At 35.6% G+C, this 18,305-nt stretch overlaps 1 long non-coding RNA gene across 2 annotated transcripts; it reads left to right on the top strand.

Moving 5' to 3' along the window:
- The first annotated feature begins 678 nt into the window (after positions 1-678).
- On the top strand, positions 679-15,104 carry LOC138706188 (uncharacterized). 2 transcript variants are annotated; one of them, XR_011333926.1, is made up of 4 exons: positions 679-817; positions 6,268-6,382; positions 12,454-12,645; positions 12,760-15,104. It is a non-coding gene; the product is annotated as an uncharacterized lncRNA (long non-coding RNA). The 2 variants fall into 2 exon arrangements; XR_011333927.1 differs by having other exon boundaries at positions 12,767-15,104.
- The last annotated feature ends 3,201 nt before the right edge of the window (positions 15,105-18,305 follow it).

Below are 18,305 nucleotides of genomic sequence, written 5' to 3' on the forward strand. Positions count from 1 at the left end.
CGTAGCAAAAAGGAAAGTAGGAGGGGAAGGATACCAAAACTACTTAATGTCGAATAAACAAGTGATGGCTAAGGGGAGAGAGAGCATACCTTAGGCTTAGGGCCTACACCTCCGTCCTACATGTAATAGAAAACGTATGATGCGGTACTGTAGTCGCCCTCGGTAGCTTGGTTGGTATAGCGCTGGCCTTTTATGCTCGAGGTTGCAGATTCGATCCCGGCCTAGGTCGATGGCATTAAGTGTGTTTAAATGCGATAGGCTCATGTCAGTAGATTTACTGGGAATGTAAAAGAATTCCTGCGGGACAAAATTCCGGCACACCAGCGACGCTGATATAACCTCTGCAGTTGCGAGCGTCGTTAAATAAACCATATTTTCAATTTTGTACTGTACAATAATATGGGAGGTGGTAAAACTCCACCCTTTTGTTTACCTCAATGTTTCTTATCTGGAATTCAAATGGGACATGGCATTAGAAAAAAACATGTCATTTGATGTTAATATTATTAATTGGAACTAAAATTTAGTGAACTCAAGTTTTGTGGGTTTTATGTGAAGTATGTTTTGTACGTATCTATAGGCTACAATTTTATGCCGAATTAGAACAATTTTCATAAGTTGGTATGACGATTGCGCGATACCTTCCTTTATCGAGTTACCTGGCAAGTTGGCTACCCTGCGTAGCTGCGTACTACGAGTACGACACTGCAACGTTGGCAACGGCATTCGTTTGTTCGCTGATGCTGGTAATGTGGAAGGAAGAAGGGCAAGTATGTTGTACGTGAGAACTACGGGTTTTTGGGGACTCAAAGTGCAGGTAAACTAATATGCTTAATTAAATGATTTTCTAGTACAAGTTTGAATATTTAATATGGCAATTGATAAGCACCATATCGATACGTTACTCGAAATGGTTTAGCGTACGTTGGTTGTGTGGTTAACCAAGGACGCACCGTGCACGTGGACTATTATATGAATTACGAATAAAGAGAGTATTTCAGATAATAAACAGCGATTTATTGTTACTACAGGTGAGTTTCCCATATAGACTGAATCCTCGTCTCCAACCGGCATTTGTCTGACGACTAGCTTCATAACAAATTTACATTTTCAATGGCTCTCATCAGAGCATCTGATGTGCGTTGAGATTACCTATGCACGTGGCAATTTGGTTTGAATAGTCACCTCACCTAATTAGGCATAGGCCTATTATGATATTATTCTCGTAATTAAAGTTGAGAGCAGTGAAATGACATCACTCAAATTCTTATTTTTTTTTTATTCCTACGTTTAAAACTTATTGCATTTCTTTGGAACCTGCAACGGCAATTCAGGATGAGACTAGGGCTTAGCGCTAAGATAGTTCCGATTATTTCGCAAGTGAAAATCGTTGAATTTAAAAGGACTTTTTTTTTTTTGTGAAGGTCGGTTGATCGTATATACCTTTTCCGATGATTTCGGAAGTAAAAATCATTGAATTTAAAAGGCGGAATTTTTTTGTGGAAATCAATTGGGGAAAATTTCAGTATACGGATTCCTTTTTTTTTTTTTTTTTTTTTTATTTTTTTTTAAACAAGGTAATAAATACATGACGAGGTTAGTGGGTTAGTTGAAGGGATATCTAAGAGACTTGAGGTCAAGGAATATGTGAAGTCACGTCACTTTGATATCCTCTCAACTAATTCACCAACCTTTTACACATAGGCCTACTTTGTAAAAGACCGGCGTCTTCTCGGGAATGACCAAAATATGTGAAAACACACTCAAGGCTGAAATGTAAAATGATAGTGGGAAAATTTCACTTGACTGACAACAATTATCTTAAAATACTAAAAAGAACAGATTTGTCTGTGTTCGTCGGATGCGCATCATCATGCTTACGAAAAAGCACTTTTCAGTGCCAGTAATTTTGTGTGCACAAGGTTGGAATATTGGAGTAAGAGGAGAAGGAAGATATCCGTGTTCTGAAATTTATCTAGATGCATGTTAATACGTAGTTATATGATGTTCCAAAATCTACTTTAAGAGTCTGAAGTACAAAATTATCCACAAAAACTTATTAGAAAGTATGGAATTATAAAATTAATACATTGAATAGGCATCAAGCCAATGAATTTACCTTTCTCTTTTCTCTTGCAGTATGTACAGTTGTCAAAAAAAAAAAAAAGTGGCCGCTCTCCTGAAACAAAGTTCCCTTCGGGTATCTTTGCTACAATTCGGAGACACACGATGTTACATGTTGTTGGGCCACGTTGCCTGATATCTACAGTTATAATTGAAGCATTCTGTGTGTTATTCGATAGTGTAATGGTAGTGTTCAGGCCTTTTATTCGTGCGGTCCTGCGTTCGACTACAACCTCGTGCTTTTTATGTTCTTTTTTGTTCTGTTTTTGAGAGAGACAAACTATACATAATGGCTCCTTTCTCTTTTACGATTATTTTAGTAATTAACATCAGGTTCATTAATATATTATGCCATGACTTTATCATTATGATATTGTGGCTGCAAATGGAAAGAAAAAAGATTTTATTCTCAATAAAAATATCTTTCGTGGCATAAACAAAACAAATTTACTGGCGTCGGCCTTAAAACATTCAAACAATTAAGCGTTCAAAAAACAAAACAAAAAGCCACAATTCAATATTTAGTCTATCTTCCTCTTATCTCGATCATCTTGCAGTCGAGTGGGCATGGAATCGACTAGTCTTTGCAAATAGCAACTGTTCTTCGACACGATATTCCAGGCATTCTGAACATACATACGTGTTCTGCCCATGGGCAGGTCTTTCATTGCAAACCCAGCAATCTCCAATCTTTCCTATTTTCTGCCTTCCTCTTAGTCTCCGCATATGATCCACATTCCTAATGTCGTCTATTATTGTTTTCAACCAGAGACCCAACCAATTCCTTTTTATCTTCCTAATCAGTTTCAGCATCGTTCTTTCTTCACTCACTTTTTCAAACACAATTTTATTTCTTATTCTGTTTGTCCACTTCATACGCACCGTTCTTCTCCACATCCATATTTCAAATGCTTCAATTCGTTTCTCTTCATTTCGTCGTAATGTCCATGTTCCTTCCCCATACAATGCCACACTCCCCACAAAGCACTTCACTATTCTCTTCCTTAGTTCTTTTTCCAGAGGTCCGCAGAAGATCCTTATTCTTGTATTAAAAGCTTCCTTTGTTCATGTTTGCAGTTTTTCTTGGGAAAGATAGGCCTAAATGCGGTAACATCCCGTTGCTTTCCGACACCACTATCTCTTTCGCATCTTATTAGATTCCAGTGGACCCAAGCGTGGAGACGAGGAAAGTGGATTTGACTAATTGGGCCCTCCGGATTTCACCGAAAGTCACAGCAAGTCACAGTCAGGATGTTTGACCCAATCAGAGACTGGGAAATCCCAATTAGCCTTTGCCCCCCGCATCCTGGACTAGCTTCTACGAATCATCAGAAAATCTTAGAGTGTGATTGGGCCAATTTTTCCGAAAATGTTTCCACACTTTTGCTCTCGTAGCTCAGCGGACGAACGTCGGAATTTAGATGTCAACGTCTCAGGTTCAATTCCTCGTTACTCTTTTTCATTTTATTGTGGTTCAAGATAGTAAAATGTAATAATACAAAAAGAAAAACTAATACCAGTATTATGCAACTGGATTTCTCCAAACCTAATATTAAATTTATGTTATTTACAGTATATCGCTAAAGAAGGATTACATTATAAATGACATGAATATTATTTATACAGTATCACTGAAGTACGATAACAGAATATAAATGATAAATATCGGTTTGTTTAATTAATATAAGATATTATAAAATACGTATTTAATTATCTAAATAAAATAACCTATTTTACAAAGAAAAATGGTTATTTGTGTTATAATAATTACTTACATAAAATACAGATTATTTATATTGCGAAAGAACAGTAACAATATAAATAACTCTAATATTATTTTATAATGTCAATGAAGGAAAACAGAATATAAATGATAACTTGAATATTATTTATATCGCTAAAGAACCATAACAGAATATAAAAAACATGAGTATTATTCATATCAGAATTTCACAGATTTATTACAGATGCATTTAAGAAATTGTAGAAGAATAGTAATTAGTAACAGTGTCCTATTTATTCTTCTTGGAGCCAAATTTGTAACTTTTAAAAGTGTGGTTACTATGTTGAAGTATATGTGTTGTAACGGATGCTTGATTTGTTATGTATGTGAGTCAGTTATGTGATGCTTGATGTCGTCGCAATGTCGTAATTATAGTTTGATTGTGTTTGTGTGACTATTGTGTATTAATTTATGATGTATGGAACGGAAAGCTGCATATTTGTGTTATAGAAGTGTTACGTATGTGTGTTGTTAATGTTTTTTGTATGTTTCAAATTGATACCTGATATTTGTTTTGCAATCGCAATGCCTAATTTACGGATTGTTTATGTTTTGTTTACATCGCGTAAGCTAATTTAATTTTCTTTTCCATTTCTCTTTATACTTATCTTTTTTTGTGTATAAAACTATAGCCCTAACATACATATGTAAAATAGGGGTAACCCCCATTAGAGATACAATAATAATAATAATAATTATTATTATTATTATTATTCATATTGTTATAAAACGATAACAGAATAGAAATGATGACTTGAATTTTATTCATATCTCTAAAGAACGTTAACAAAATATAAATAACGTGATATCAATAAAGAACGAGTACTGAATATAAATGATAATTTGAATATCATTTACATCGCTAAAGAACAATTAAAAAATGTAATGAAAACTTGAAGGCCCGAACCCACAACCTTTGAATCATTAAACAAGCACTCTACTGCTGGTCTACGAGGCGCAGATATGGAACACTTTCATAGTTCTGTAACTGCTTGTACAAGCACATGCATCGTGTAACATCGTCGCTACCCGAAGTGGACTTTGAAAATATTTGCTGTTCACGAGTGTGGCCACTTTTTTTTTTTGACAACTGTACATAATTCTCTATATTTTTCTTGAAGACTTGTATGGCTATTGCAATAAGAAGTATTGTACAATAAAAATATGCCTTTTACATTATTAGACGTTATTTGTACTAGCACATTACCAAAATTGGGGAGAGCAAGGTTGCAAGATTTATATAGGTCTATCATCAAGTAATGATAACTGTTTTTCCTGCCAATAGTCATTACTATGGTTTAGGTAAAGTAGCTGTATCAGGATAGGCATCCTTTTTGTTTACAAACATTAACTAGAGCTGTACTGTCCATTCACTGATGTTTTAGCTATGAGGTGGGGGAATGCTCTTCCCAGTTAATGTTTGTAAACAAAACGCACCGACCAAGGATGCCTATCCTAATATAGTTACTTTATCCAAACCATAGTCATTACTGATCAACAAATGCTGTATGCTTAATCTGACCTTTGAGAAGAGCAAATATAAAGTATACATATGCACTCTCAAATGCACGTAAAATGGTGGATCAAGGCATAGTGTATAAATATATATATATAATTGAGTTCATATTACAGAATATTTAATGCAATGTGAATTTTTGTGTTCAGATGTTGGTTTCAATCACAGCTGTAGATGTTACGAAGTTTGTTAAGATTGTTGGACGAAAGTTTCACATTGGATCAATAGTTTGTAAGCTCATCTATTGAAGAGCCCCCACATCCAACACATAGGTACAGGTGTTTCTTGTATCTGTGTACAAGTGGGGGTAAAGTAATCTGAACCCTTATAAATGCATGCATTATGTTAATTAATATTAATGTGTGTACCTGTCGGGGGATACAGAATTCTCAACATACAAGTAGATAGACTATAAGTTTAAACTTTTCAGTGAATATTCAGTGAAAGAAAATAATATATTCATCACATACTGCTCACTGCTGAATAATAATATAATAGGCTATGCAATAATATTTTTAAATCCTGTTTTTGGCACTAATAGTAGCTATCAGATATGAAATCCTTTCTTTTGATCATTTGGGACAATTTGTGTGGGCTGATTGGGCTGTTGCATACTCTTTTAGATGGTGATATCTGAAAGATGATGAAGATGATGATTATGCAATGGTGGAATGAATTCATCAGGGATCATTGCTAGCTATCATCACTTTATATTATGTTATATGACTTAAAAATGCATCTTTTGACTACATAAAATTAGTAGAGACAGATATTGTTCATATGACATAGACCACTCACAGTTTCTTTTAAAATGTGCTGACATAATCTTGTGACTGTTTCACAGATGCTGGGTGCAGTTACTTGAAAGAGGCAAGCAGTTAAGTCTAAAGAGTAAGATGTGACTACGTAGTGTGGCGCCTGCTCATGTACCTAGTATGAACAACTGAATCTGTGAAAAGGTGTCTTATCTCTGTATACTATATGTACAGTACTTTTAGTTTTATTAAAAGGACAAGTCTGTTCTGCAAGTTTGTCAGGGTAAGAGGTAATCAGTTGCCACAGCAATACCATGTCATTTAATCTGCTTCCTTCACACACCAACCTCTCATCTCAGATTGTGGTGAACTGTTATTCCAATCATGTCAGAACAAGTAATCAGAGGCACATGATTATTTGCACAATATTTCATTTTTTGCTGGATTGTAGTTTGATTCGTAACAGTTCACATGTTATTTGTGATTATATTATTTTATTTCGTCTTTTGTTTCAAGAGTGAATGTTATGTTTTATAATTATATTTTTTGTTAGAAGTTCCTTCAAGTGTGCCGTGTTTTATTATTTCACTTCAGTAATAATTTAGAAGCTGGTGTTGAATGCAAGTGGGGACAACTGAGAGTTTATCTCCCTTGTCCTTCAAATAGGAGTGAGAAGTATCGACATGGAACAGTTCTTCAAGGAAATGGTGTGCATATTACAGATGTTGTATTATGTCTCTGACAATGACTGACCGTTGAGTTTCAAGTGTCTTATCTTGGTCGTGGGAGTCAGTATACTAAAAGCAAAACAAAAGATATTTGGTTGTCTTCATTTCAGTGCTGTAGCCACTGCTTGCCTGAATGTAAGCTGAGAGTTTTATCATACTTTTTCTCACAAATTAATATAGGCTGACCAGACGTCCCCGGTTTTGAGTTACTGTCCCCGGGGAGCAAATGTCCCCATTTTGTCCCCAGAAGCATTGATTTTGTTTCAATAAAATTTTACACAGAGGTATTTAAATATTGTGATGTAACTGCTGCGATTTATACACATTTTTTAACACTTCTCAGAATCAGACAGAAGAACCAGCGAGCACAGTATTGAGATATTCTGCACTCTTTGAGAAGAACATAGCATCTTTATCTTTGGTCATCTTAGCGTTAGAACTGCCACAGCATCCATTTGTAAGTAGTTCAAAAATGGGAAATTTTGTGACAAACCAACAGGTGAAAAGTGGTATGATATTTTTCAACATTTCAAGAAAAAATTCATTCTGTTTGAAAATCTTCTCAAAGTAGTGTTATTAATCATGTGTCTTTCAGTCAGTAATTCATCAGTTGGAAAACTCTTCTCCACAGTGTATTCAATCTGGACTGATAAAAAGTCAGAAAAAAAAGTTGAAACAGTTAAAGCTTTGTTAGGTTTACAAGTAAAAAAAAAAAAAAAAACTTTCATTCCTCATTTGAGGAACTTAGTATGAAGCTGTATAGGAATGAACAGATTCTTAAAAAGATATATTCTTCAGACAAGTGCAGTGAAACCTGCCTTTGCGGTCACTTCATTTAAACAGCCACCTGGCCAAAAGGCCAATTTTCTCTGGAACCAATTGGATTTTCCATAAGATCAATACATATTCTCTCTTTATTTAGCAGCCACCTCATGTGCTGGCCAGCGGCCGGGGTCTATTTGAATTGGAACCTGACTATAACGGTCACTGTCCAACAAAAAATCTTTTCACGGGTACTGTCTGACCTATTTTTTTCGATGGTTAGAGGACAGGAAGCAATAGCTAAGTGTACAACAGCATACCCTCCATGTCTTGGGGTTAGTTGGTTACTGTTTTATGACTCTTTTGTCACTTTCCACTCCTACCCTGCACAGCTATAAATTCTTAGTTTTTTAAGGATTGAAACACGGACTTTTTCTATCGAAGATTTCACAGTATGTTTTAGGTAGTTAACCTTTCGAATTTTTTTTTTTTTGTTATTTTCTTTCTATCTTTCTCTATATGGACCAGCTTTTACGAATTTTTCTTCTTTTCATTCACTTGATTCAGAGGAACTGTGAAGTTAGTTTGAGAGAGAAATCATGTCTAACAATAAATGTAGAGTGGTGTTAAGTTTAGAGGTAAGACGAAAAATGATTGAAGAAAGTGAGAAGGGAACATCTGCGAGAAAAATTGCAGAAATATTCAAATGTGGAAGGACACAAATAAACGGCATAACTAAGAATAAAGATGAAATATTAAAAGAATGGGAGGAAGAGAGAATCTGTGTTAAGTAATGTGAATGATTTCGTTTACGAATGGTTCAAGTGTGCGAGGGCAAAGAAATTGGCAATAAGTGGGCTTATGATTCAAGAGCAAGCTCTTGAAATTGCCAAAGAACTCAATGTAAGAAATTTTGTTGCTAGTAATGGGTGATTAGAGTGCTTTAGAAAACGGCATAACATTGCATTTCGTTCTGTGTCTGGTGAAGAAGGTGACATTGCAACCAATGTTATTGAAGAATGGAAAAAATAGACTGCCTTCAATTCTTGCGGAATATGAACTCAGAGACATTTACAGTGTTGACGAAACAGGTTTTTTTTTCAGGCCCTCCCTAACAAAACTTATGTTTTAAGAAAAAAAGAGGGTAAAGGGGGGAAGTTGGCAAAAGACAGAATAACCCTGCTCTTTTGTTGTAATGCTGCAGGAGAAAAAGAACCACTCTTAATGATAGGGAAATCATTGAAACCGAGATGTTTGAAAAATGTTGACGTGGGCTTATTGGAGGTGAAGTGGACTGCCAACAATAAAGCTTGGATGACATCATCATTGTTTGAGAATTAGCTATGCGATTTCAATTCCAAGATTAAACGACAAAATCGCAATGTGATCCGTGAAAATGATGTTTCTTCCCCCAAATACGACATCACACCTCCAGTCCCTTGATCAAGCTATTACCCAGTCATTTAAACTGAGGTACCGCAAGCGAATTTTGAAACGGATAGTTGCAAGAATGGAACAGGCTGACATTAATATGCATGATTGTTGTACGCGCACAGTCCTAAAAAGTCAGTGAAATTCAATATTTTCATGCTAATTCATAAAAAAAAAAACGCAACCTTAATCAAGTGGCCACCTGATAAAACGGCCATTTTACAAGGTAACTTCAGATGGCCGCTTTAGACAGGTTTCACTGTACTTGTAAAATGTATGTGTTAGAATTCAGAGTGTACAATAGGCCTGTCATGTGGAAGACTTCCATGTATGTATCAGTATACTGAAATTGAATTCTTAGAAACTATAATTATCTATATACAGGAGTTACGTGTGTTTTCAGATACTCTATAAATTTAATGTGCAAAGTTCTATTGTTGTATCTACTGTTACATGTATTTTCTGTAACATTTCAGTGGAGAGTGACTAGGTAAGTGTTTGTGGTTTTTCTTGAAATTGCCGATGTCTCCTGCTGGACCTTAAAAAATCTGGTCACCCTAATTAATACAACTTTTTTTTTGCTCTCTCTCTTCCCCCTCACCATAAACTATGGCACTGAACAGAGGCAGAGATGTAATACAAGATCAGCACATGATTTGCTTATTGCACATTTATATTTCTATTACATGTGAAAAGAATATCCTACTTATAAAAAACTTCACTGCAGTGTGCAAGAGGCAGACCTATTTCGTGGCACTGAGTCCTCAATCCACAAGTGTCTTGTTACTAACCCTGTGGGTATAGAGTACGAGACATTTTGCAGCTGCTCATTACTAATGAAGATTGTTGTCTAGTGATATTGCTATCTCAAACCCCGAAGGAAAGAATATAAAGACATTGTCTAGCTAGATGAGAGGTTGGTCAATACTGGCCACACACTGCCCAAATGGTGGACAGACCACATGGAACATGTGTTTGTCTGTTAGTTTGTGTGCCCCCCCCCCCACCTCCCAAATGAATACATACTTATTACCATATTATCTGGAGAACTATCTCGAAAACTTCCTTATTGAGCTCACACTGCATTGAGCCTATTTTGTAAACATTTAAATGAGGTGGTTGCTTTCCCAATAGAACAAGAAATGCTATTTCCAGATTGCATGACGTCACAGTTTCCAGAATGGACTTGTTCGTTTAATAATAATAGCATAAGATTGATTGTTTTTTATGTTTAATACCCCCAGTTCCAACGTACAGGTACAAGTGTGTCTTGTAACTGTGTACATGTGGGGGTATAGTAATTTTGATCTCTTATAAATGCATACATCACGTTCATTCTAACTGATGTGTGTACCTGTCGAGGGATACAGGATTTTGATTATGAGGCAGAAATGTTGGTACTGTGTAGTGGTGATATTCCAGAAGTTTAACAACCAGTTCTCTCATGTGTACCTATGTTAAATTTATATAGTATATGTCCATGGTAATTGCAAATATCACCTGGAAATAATTTAACAACTGGTTTGTTGCTAACCAAGCGAATATCACCACTGATACTGTGTATTGTTTTAAGTTGAAATTGAAAATCTGTACTGATTATACATACAGTAGAACTCCTTTTTAACGAATCTCTGAGGAATTACTTCACCCTCTCCCTTATACAGGGGTTTTACTTAAAAGAGGATTTACATAAAATGGGAAAGGAAGATTATTTAAATAATGTGTGTTATGTACCAAACATAATAATCATTTAATTATAGCCACCATGGTGGTCTAGTGGCTAGAGTGCTAGACTAATCCTGTGGGCCCAGGTTTGATCCCCGGCATACCCGCGAATTGTAACTTGTATAGGGCAAGTCCGTGGTCTAGGTAAAAGGGGGCTTTTCTCCTGGGGGGGCCTGTTCCCCTGTGACATCTCAACAAATCTTCATCATATCATCGTGGATGTAGCATAGACCAGCCTCCTACAGCGCACCCTGGGCAACAACTCTGTCAGTAAATTGGTCTACAGTTCAACACGACTGGCTTCATCATGTGGGTGAATTACAAACAGTCAAGTACCTGCTATTAGTAAAAAAAAAAAAAGTAATAAAATAATCATTTAATTAGGCCTACAATTATTATTTACAATAAATTCATTTTAATATTTTTTAAATCTTTAAATGGTGATTCACGAATGTTTTCCCATTTCGTTGAACCCAAACCACACTGAAACTCAGCATTGAAATTTCTTCTTTCTTCTTCATTATTCCCTATAATGATTCAGTTGACAAATCATTATTTTTGGTCCCCCACCCCCATATCTGATAGTGTTGTTTGAGGACTAGCCTTAACATTTCTTATTCTTTTCATTTTCTGTCTCTGATAGTTAATTTCTTCTGTTTAGTCTTCATTTGAACGATGCATAATTAAATTTGGAAACAGGATCCACACAACAAAACAAGCAAAGCAACCACTCTGTGAAAGTAATGCTAAACAAAACCATAAAAAATGATTCCACATTACTATTGATTGAGATGTGTTGTCAAATAAGTTGGTACTATTGATTATTGAAAGTCGAGTCGATATTTTGGGCCTCATTATTCAAATTGTTTCCAATACGTATAAAAAATTGTATGAAAATAGGAATGGGGGGAACCATATTCAGTACGGTAAATGTATACAAATCGATTTAAATACACCACGAAAATGCAGTATATGATATTTGAAATACGAGCAGGTAGCACAAAATCCATTTGAAATGTATTGCTTAAAGTGAGGTTTTCCTTAACAGCGTGAATTAATTACATTATTTTTATAGTAATTTGGCTGAGATTTAACAGATTATTCCTTAAAATGGGGTTTTTACTGTATATTTAATTAAATTTGCCAGTAAAACTACATTGCTCGTGCTGTTGCTGCCATGACAATTGCATGTTGTTGCCTTATTTTGATAACACACTTGGACTGTATTTTGTATTTCTAAGATGGAAGGACAGTTGGAAGAAGAGCAGTTTGGCTTCAGGAGCGCCCGAGAAACACAGAGTTTAAATTTGAGCATTGTATGAAAGAGTGGTCAGGGTCGAACTTTCAATTTGCTCTCCTGAAAAATTTTCCTTAAGTGACCGTGATTGTTTTTCTCCTGTACTCTTCAATTGTAATCTGAATTGTAGAGCACCCTTCTTAATAGTAACTTGTATTAACACACACAAAAAGGTGGATATTTTTTTTCTTTTAATCACTCAATCAATATTAATGTATCCAGCTGTTTGCTGACAACATGAAGTCCACTATAGTCCATTGTAGTCTTTTCATAAAAGTATTGTAGTTTTACTTTTCATGATTTTACCCATGTGTACTGTAATTTTGTTTCAGATTTCCAAATGAGTGGAAAAAAGAAAGAAAGCAGCGCTGAGGACTCTTCAAAGGGAGAACTCTGTAATATTGTGTGTTTGCCACATTTTCAATATTCTGACTCTGACCAAACATGATAAAGTGTGATTCGAGGGAAAAGGAATATCTTCATTGTTTCCCAGATTTCCCAAGTACTTAGAATGGGAGCAAATGGTATGTGGTGCATTAATAATTTAAAATGCTTATGGACTGCAGACTGCACACTGCTTTCTCTCTGCTAATATTAATGTATTTTTTTTTTTTTTTTTGTTTTTCCCCCTCTCCTAGAAATAAGGATCACTAAGAAGAAAACAGTCTGATGGATACAGTACCAAAATTTTTCTCTGGTTGGCGTGGAAGTTGAGAATGATGTTCCTATCATCTGAATCATAAGGTTAACTCCGAAGAAATGAAGAAGAAGAAAAGAGTTTCACTTCTTCAAGAAGAGAAGAATAAGGTCGCCATTTTCAAAAGGAAGACTGCAGCGTGTGCACAATGTGTGTCAAGATTCATGAGCAATGCTTGCTAATTTGACCATATTACCACCCTCGTTCAAATATTTATCCTGGCTGCCACTCAATAACCATAGCACACTTCATTCCCTGTCTTTTGTTTCGAGTTCTCCACACTTCTACTCCAAATTATCTGCGTTCCCGGTTTAACTACTTATTCTCCAATCACAATCTGCGGCCGTTGCCCTGTCTCGTCGTCTGCATCGGGTTAGGTGACTAAGCTGGACACCTATTCACGCGACGATTTCTGCCTCTTGTTTCAGCTCCGGCTGCCAGTTCCACTTCTGTTGGAGCAGATGACTCGAGGTGGCGAAATTTGTGTTGTTGCTGTTGTTGGGCGCCAGCCCCCTCGAATCAACTGCAGTAGATGTGAGTTCTCAGGTTGCTAAGGGAACGTTTGGGACAAGGAGTTCGGGAGACCGTAGCGTAACATGTGAAATGATGTGATTAACACGTGTATAATTTGTATTCACAATCCCAACGGGATGTTTATTCTCAGTTATATGATGCTGTTAATATAGCTGAACGCGTATCCAAGAATGTTAAGTTCACTTGTTATAGTAATTGGCAAATGTATGATGACCGTAGCTAGATGAGTGATAATTATGGTCGTACTCGGCGAGTTATCAAAGATGCTAATAATTGAAAATTACTTGTATAATTCACGAACAATAATAATAATAATATCTCGGTGGTGGCTGCTATGATTATACGAGTATATTCCCGAACCTATGTAACGTTGATACTTCTTTTAGATAAAGTTCTGAATTTGTACTTGATATTATACGGAGCCTGTAGATTTTCTAAATACACAAATTACATGACGTTATAGTTAGCTTGTATCCTATCTCCCTGTATGCACTATCCACTGTTTCACCCGACTGTCACAAGCGAATGTATTTCTTCCTGCCACCGAGTGAGTTACTAGAGTGATGTCTTCACCCGCCGACGACTATTCCAAGAGTGCTTCTACAACCCCACTGATGATTTGACCAGAGTGATGTCTTAATGCGTCGGAGCATGTTACAAGAATGATGTCTTCATCCCACCGATGACTGTTCCAGGAGTGATGTCTTGACCTGTCGATGTATGTGACCAGAGTGATGCTACTTGCGTCTTGCAGCCCTTACTATATCAAAATCACCCATGCTATCTCTAGATCACATGATCTGTCTCTTAACTACCATTGGCTTACAAGAGCCCTACGTCACATATACGCGTACTCGAAAAATATATGTTGTACTGACGCTACAAAGTCTACTAATGGCTTTTCTATCAATTCTAAGAACTACGAAATTCCCCCCGTGCTCGACAAAGAAAGAAGCTTCGTACTCTACACATGCTTGCGGGAGGTTATTCGCAGTCATTTCAGCTCAAAAGACTACCTCATGCTTGATTACACTAGCTCCACCAGTCTGCCTTGGACAATAATTTCACACTTTAAATCCTTTGTCCTCGTAGCTCTGCTACTATGCTAAATCTGACGCTCTGAGTTTAACTTAACACAATCTCTACCTAAGCTACATATGCAAAACCAATATAATAAAATATCCTATCATAAAATGAACACCTAATCCTACATATAAAACTAAATGAACCAATAAACAAACAATATCTATGCTAGGTATAAGGAACCGTCTCAAATCTAAACACCAAGTCATAGGAGAACCAAATCCTAGCAATTCCTCCTCATACAACATCCCACTATTCATCCTCTTGTACTGTCTCAGTCCCCCATGAATGGAATTCTCTACCTTACAAGATAGGGGCTGCCAGACAATAACTACTTTCAAGAAAAGTCTAAACGATTTCTTATGGACACAGTCAAATTGAAGTTATAAATTATAATCATGATCGAGTTTAATAATTTAATTATATTTAGGTATTATTATTATTATTATTATTATTATTATTATTATTATTACTGCTGCTGCTGCTGCATATTTATTTCATTGGTGTGTTGGGAAGATAAAAAGAATTGTCATTATATTGTATTAATAATGTATTAATTATGTTTTCTTTATAGCAATGTAGTAATTTTGTATCAAACTGGTTGAGTGGAAGAGAAGGTTGAATGGCCTTAACTCTGCCATTTAAAATAAACCATTATTAATTAATTAACTACTCTGCAGTAAATGTGTTTACCTTTGTCCTCTATCAGTAGCCTCCTTTATTTATGGACTGTTACTTTGTTGTGCTGACATCACACTGACACTTGTCATGACAACTAATATCCGACATCTGTTAGTGCTGAAGTTTAAAGTCTGAATTCTGCTGTTCTTGGTTAGATTTCCTTAAATAACAATCAACTTAAGACAACTACAAATTAAGTTTAAATGCAATAACGACATTGTATAAAAAATCGGTTTACTTTGTTGAGGTCAATCAAAGTAAAAATGAGGTATTTCTTAGAACTTGCTTTATAAATTGAAGCAGTGAGAGCAAAGAGTCGGTAAATTCAAATATGACGTTTGTCAGGAAAAGTTGAAATTGTTTATACTTAGCGGATTAATTTCTTTAATGTATAATTTTGTTACTTATAGAGTGTTAGTTGGAAGGCTGGAGGGAATAGGACCTTTGGGGATGCCAAGACGTAGATGGGATTATAATATTAAAATGAATTTGATGGAAGTGGAATATGTTAGTAGAGACTGGATTAATTTTGCTCAGGATAGGGACCGATGGCGGACTTACGTGAGGGTGGCAATGAACCTCCGAGTTCCTTAAAAGCCCTAAGTAAGGTGGTTGCCATATTTTTCTTCCATAGAACAAACAAAGTCTTACACCACTAAACAGAGAGAATGGATATGCGTAAGACCTTCAACACGAAACTAAAAGTAAACAATAAATAAAAAAGTTCATTATATTTGAAGATCAAACCCAGTCTATTTAACTGCTAGCATTCTACTTTACATTATTACAATAGTTACAGGGTTTCTTTACTTTTCAGAAGACTGCTTGGTCAAGTTTCACTGCACATAACTTTGTAAAATTGAGTACAACATACATGGGCATGTTATACTGAATGTCAAGAATAGTTTTAATGAATGAGAGAGTTAATCTATTCTTCTCATCAGTTTACTGGGAATTTATCAGTGAAAACTCTCTTTTCTACACTTGCATTATGCCTTGGAAGAGAGAAGTAAAATTGTGCCATCTTTAGAAGCTCAGAAAATTACTTTCCTGTAGCACAACTTTAAAAAGAGGCCAACGAAGAATAAAAATTAACATCTGTTTGGTTCTCATTAACAAATGACTTCAATTTAACAATCTGATCAAACAAACTCTTTCATTGAGCTCGCAGTTGTTATTTTCATGTAGCCATTTGAAAGTATATTCTCCTTTATCCTATGAAATTGACGCGTTTAGAAGTAACCAGTTAAAATGCTTGAGGTCATTGAGAGACTCACTCCATTTTGTAATGTAACTTACAGCATTTTCATAAAATGACATGCATTCATCCTGAAATTTGTCAGATCTAGTAACAAAGTTTTACTTCAAACAAAATCATTCTAACCTCATTCAATGAAATAGTTTTGTTCTCAGTTCTGCTTATAACCCTCTGTTTAAACAGACTCATATGGGCATTTAAAAGATGGAAGAAGGCCTCCCCAATTTCATCAGAGAAAAATACATTTGTCCAGTGACGAGAAGTATGATTTTAGTGGTTCAAACATCTCTAGGAACCTGTCAATTGCTGGGAACATACTTAATCACCTAGTTTTTACATGGCTCATAAATAATAATGTAGTAGTCACCTGTGTAGTAAATGATTGAGAATTATGAAATTATATTAGTATAATATGAATAAATAAATAATCATGTATTATTGTTATATCTTGTTTTTCAACACATTTGATTGTATCAGAAAAGGTTTTCAGCTGGCTGGCAAGGAAATGTAAGAGGATAATAGAAATAGGTTTTTGAAAGAAATTTTTGAGACTGACAAGACATTTGTCAATGAAAAGGAAATAAGACTTCAGTGGAGGGAACATATCAATAACTCTCTGGGCTGCAGGCAAGAGAGAGAACTATCTTGTCTTACTGCTACCCAAAATTGTTTTATACTCTGTATTGGTAAATTCACAAAATGATTTGTTCTTCAACTTGTACACAATAAATATGAAAATGCTGATAAATCTTGTTAATTACTGATTGAAGGTCAATAGATAAGCAGTCCGCAGAAGTCTGTACAGCATTGTGTATCACATGTGCAGGACAACCAATACCAATCAAATTATTCGCAGTTTTTTTCCTGCATTTTAAAATACAGATTATTCTTTCCTTTTCTCTTCTTTCCACCAAAGTCCGTATTTGTGTTACCTGCTGATATAGCAATAACCTTTTTAAGGAGATTCAACTTCTGTTACACTTCATACACATAAGAAAATAGAAGTTCTGACGATTCACTGCCTAAATTGACTAATCTAACATTTTCACCTTCACACCTTTTTCTGGATGATATCATCTCACTACCAGAGGCATTAATTTCTTATACAAATGGTTGGATGAGTCAATTAACACGGAGATGGAGTGAGCTTCCTTTAGTTCTTCGTAGATCTGATTGTTGCAAACGATGAAACAACATTTGTGATTATCGCTTTGCATTTGCTTTGCGAACATCTGAATTTGTTGTTGAAAAGTTTCTTCACAATGATTGTTGTGCAGTCCATGGACTTGGTGCTGTGGTTGAGTATCGCCGTATGATATGCAAAAGTTGCTTCCTCTGCTGCAATTGAGAACTGTTTGTCCATTTCACTTTCAGCTCTTGCAAGTAAGAAGTTGTTCATACTTCTTCTGGAAGCCTTACACTGAACAGCACTTTTTTTGTTTTCACGTGGTTGACTATGTCTGACTGACCACCATTTGAAATGCAAAATCTAGAAACGTATAATGTGCATTCCACATTTTCATCCGCACCTTTGATGAATGGGAATTCTCTTCTGATGCTATAGTTTATACTGCACTTAAGTTTCGGCATGATGAAAAAGATACAAAATTATAATGCACTATACAACCTCAACCTTCAGCTAAGATGCTATGATACTGAATGAAATCAGAAAAGGAAATTATAACTAATACTGCCAACATATCAGCATATCAATAACATCATCATCAAATAATTGTGATGGAGGAAAGTTTGTTGAGGCCCTGAGTTTAGTGGGTAAAATCTAGTTTTTACCTGCTGTATGTCACCTTCATCCCAATTGAAATTTCTACTGCCATTCTCACTATCCCCTTTACTATGTTCATCATCACCATTATGACTTTCGTCATCATAATCATCCATTTCCTCTCCTTGTGTGTTGAGGGTTACTTCAG

Source organism: Periplaneta americana, chromosome 9 (assembly GCF_040183065.1).
Source record: "Periplaneta americana isolate PAMFEO1 chromosome 9, P.americana_PAMFEO1_priV1, whole genome shotgun sequence".
In the NCBI taxonomy this organism is placed as follows: Eukaryota; Metazoa; Arthropoda; class Insecta; order Blattodea; family Blattidae; genus Periplaneta; species Periplaneta americana.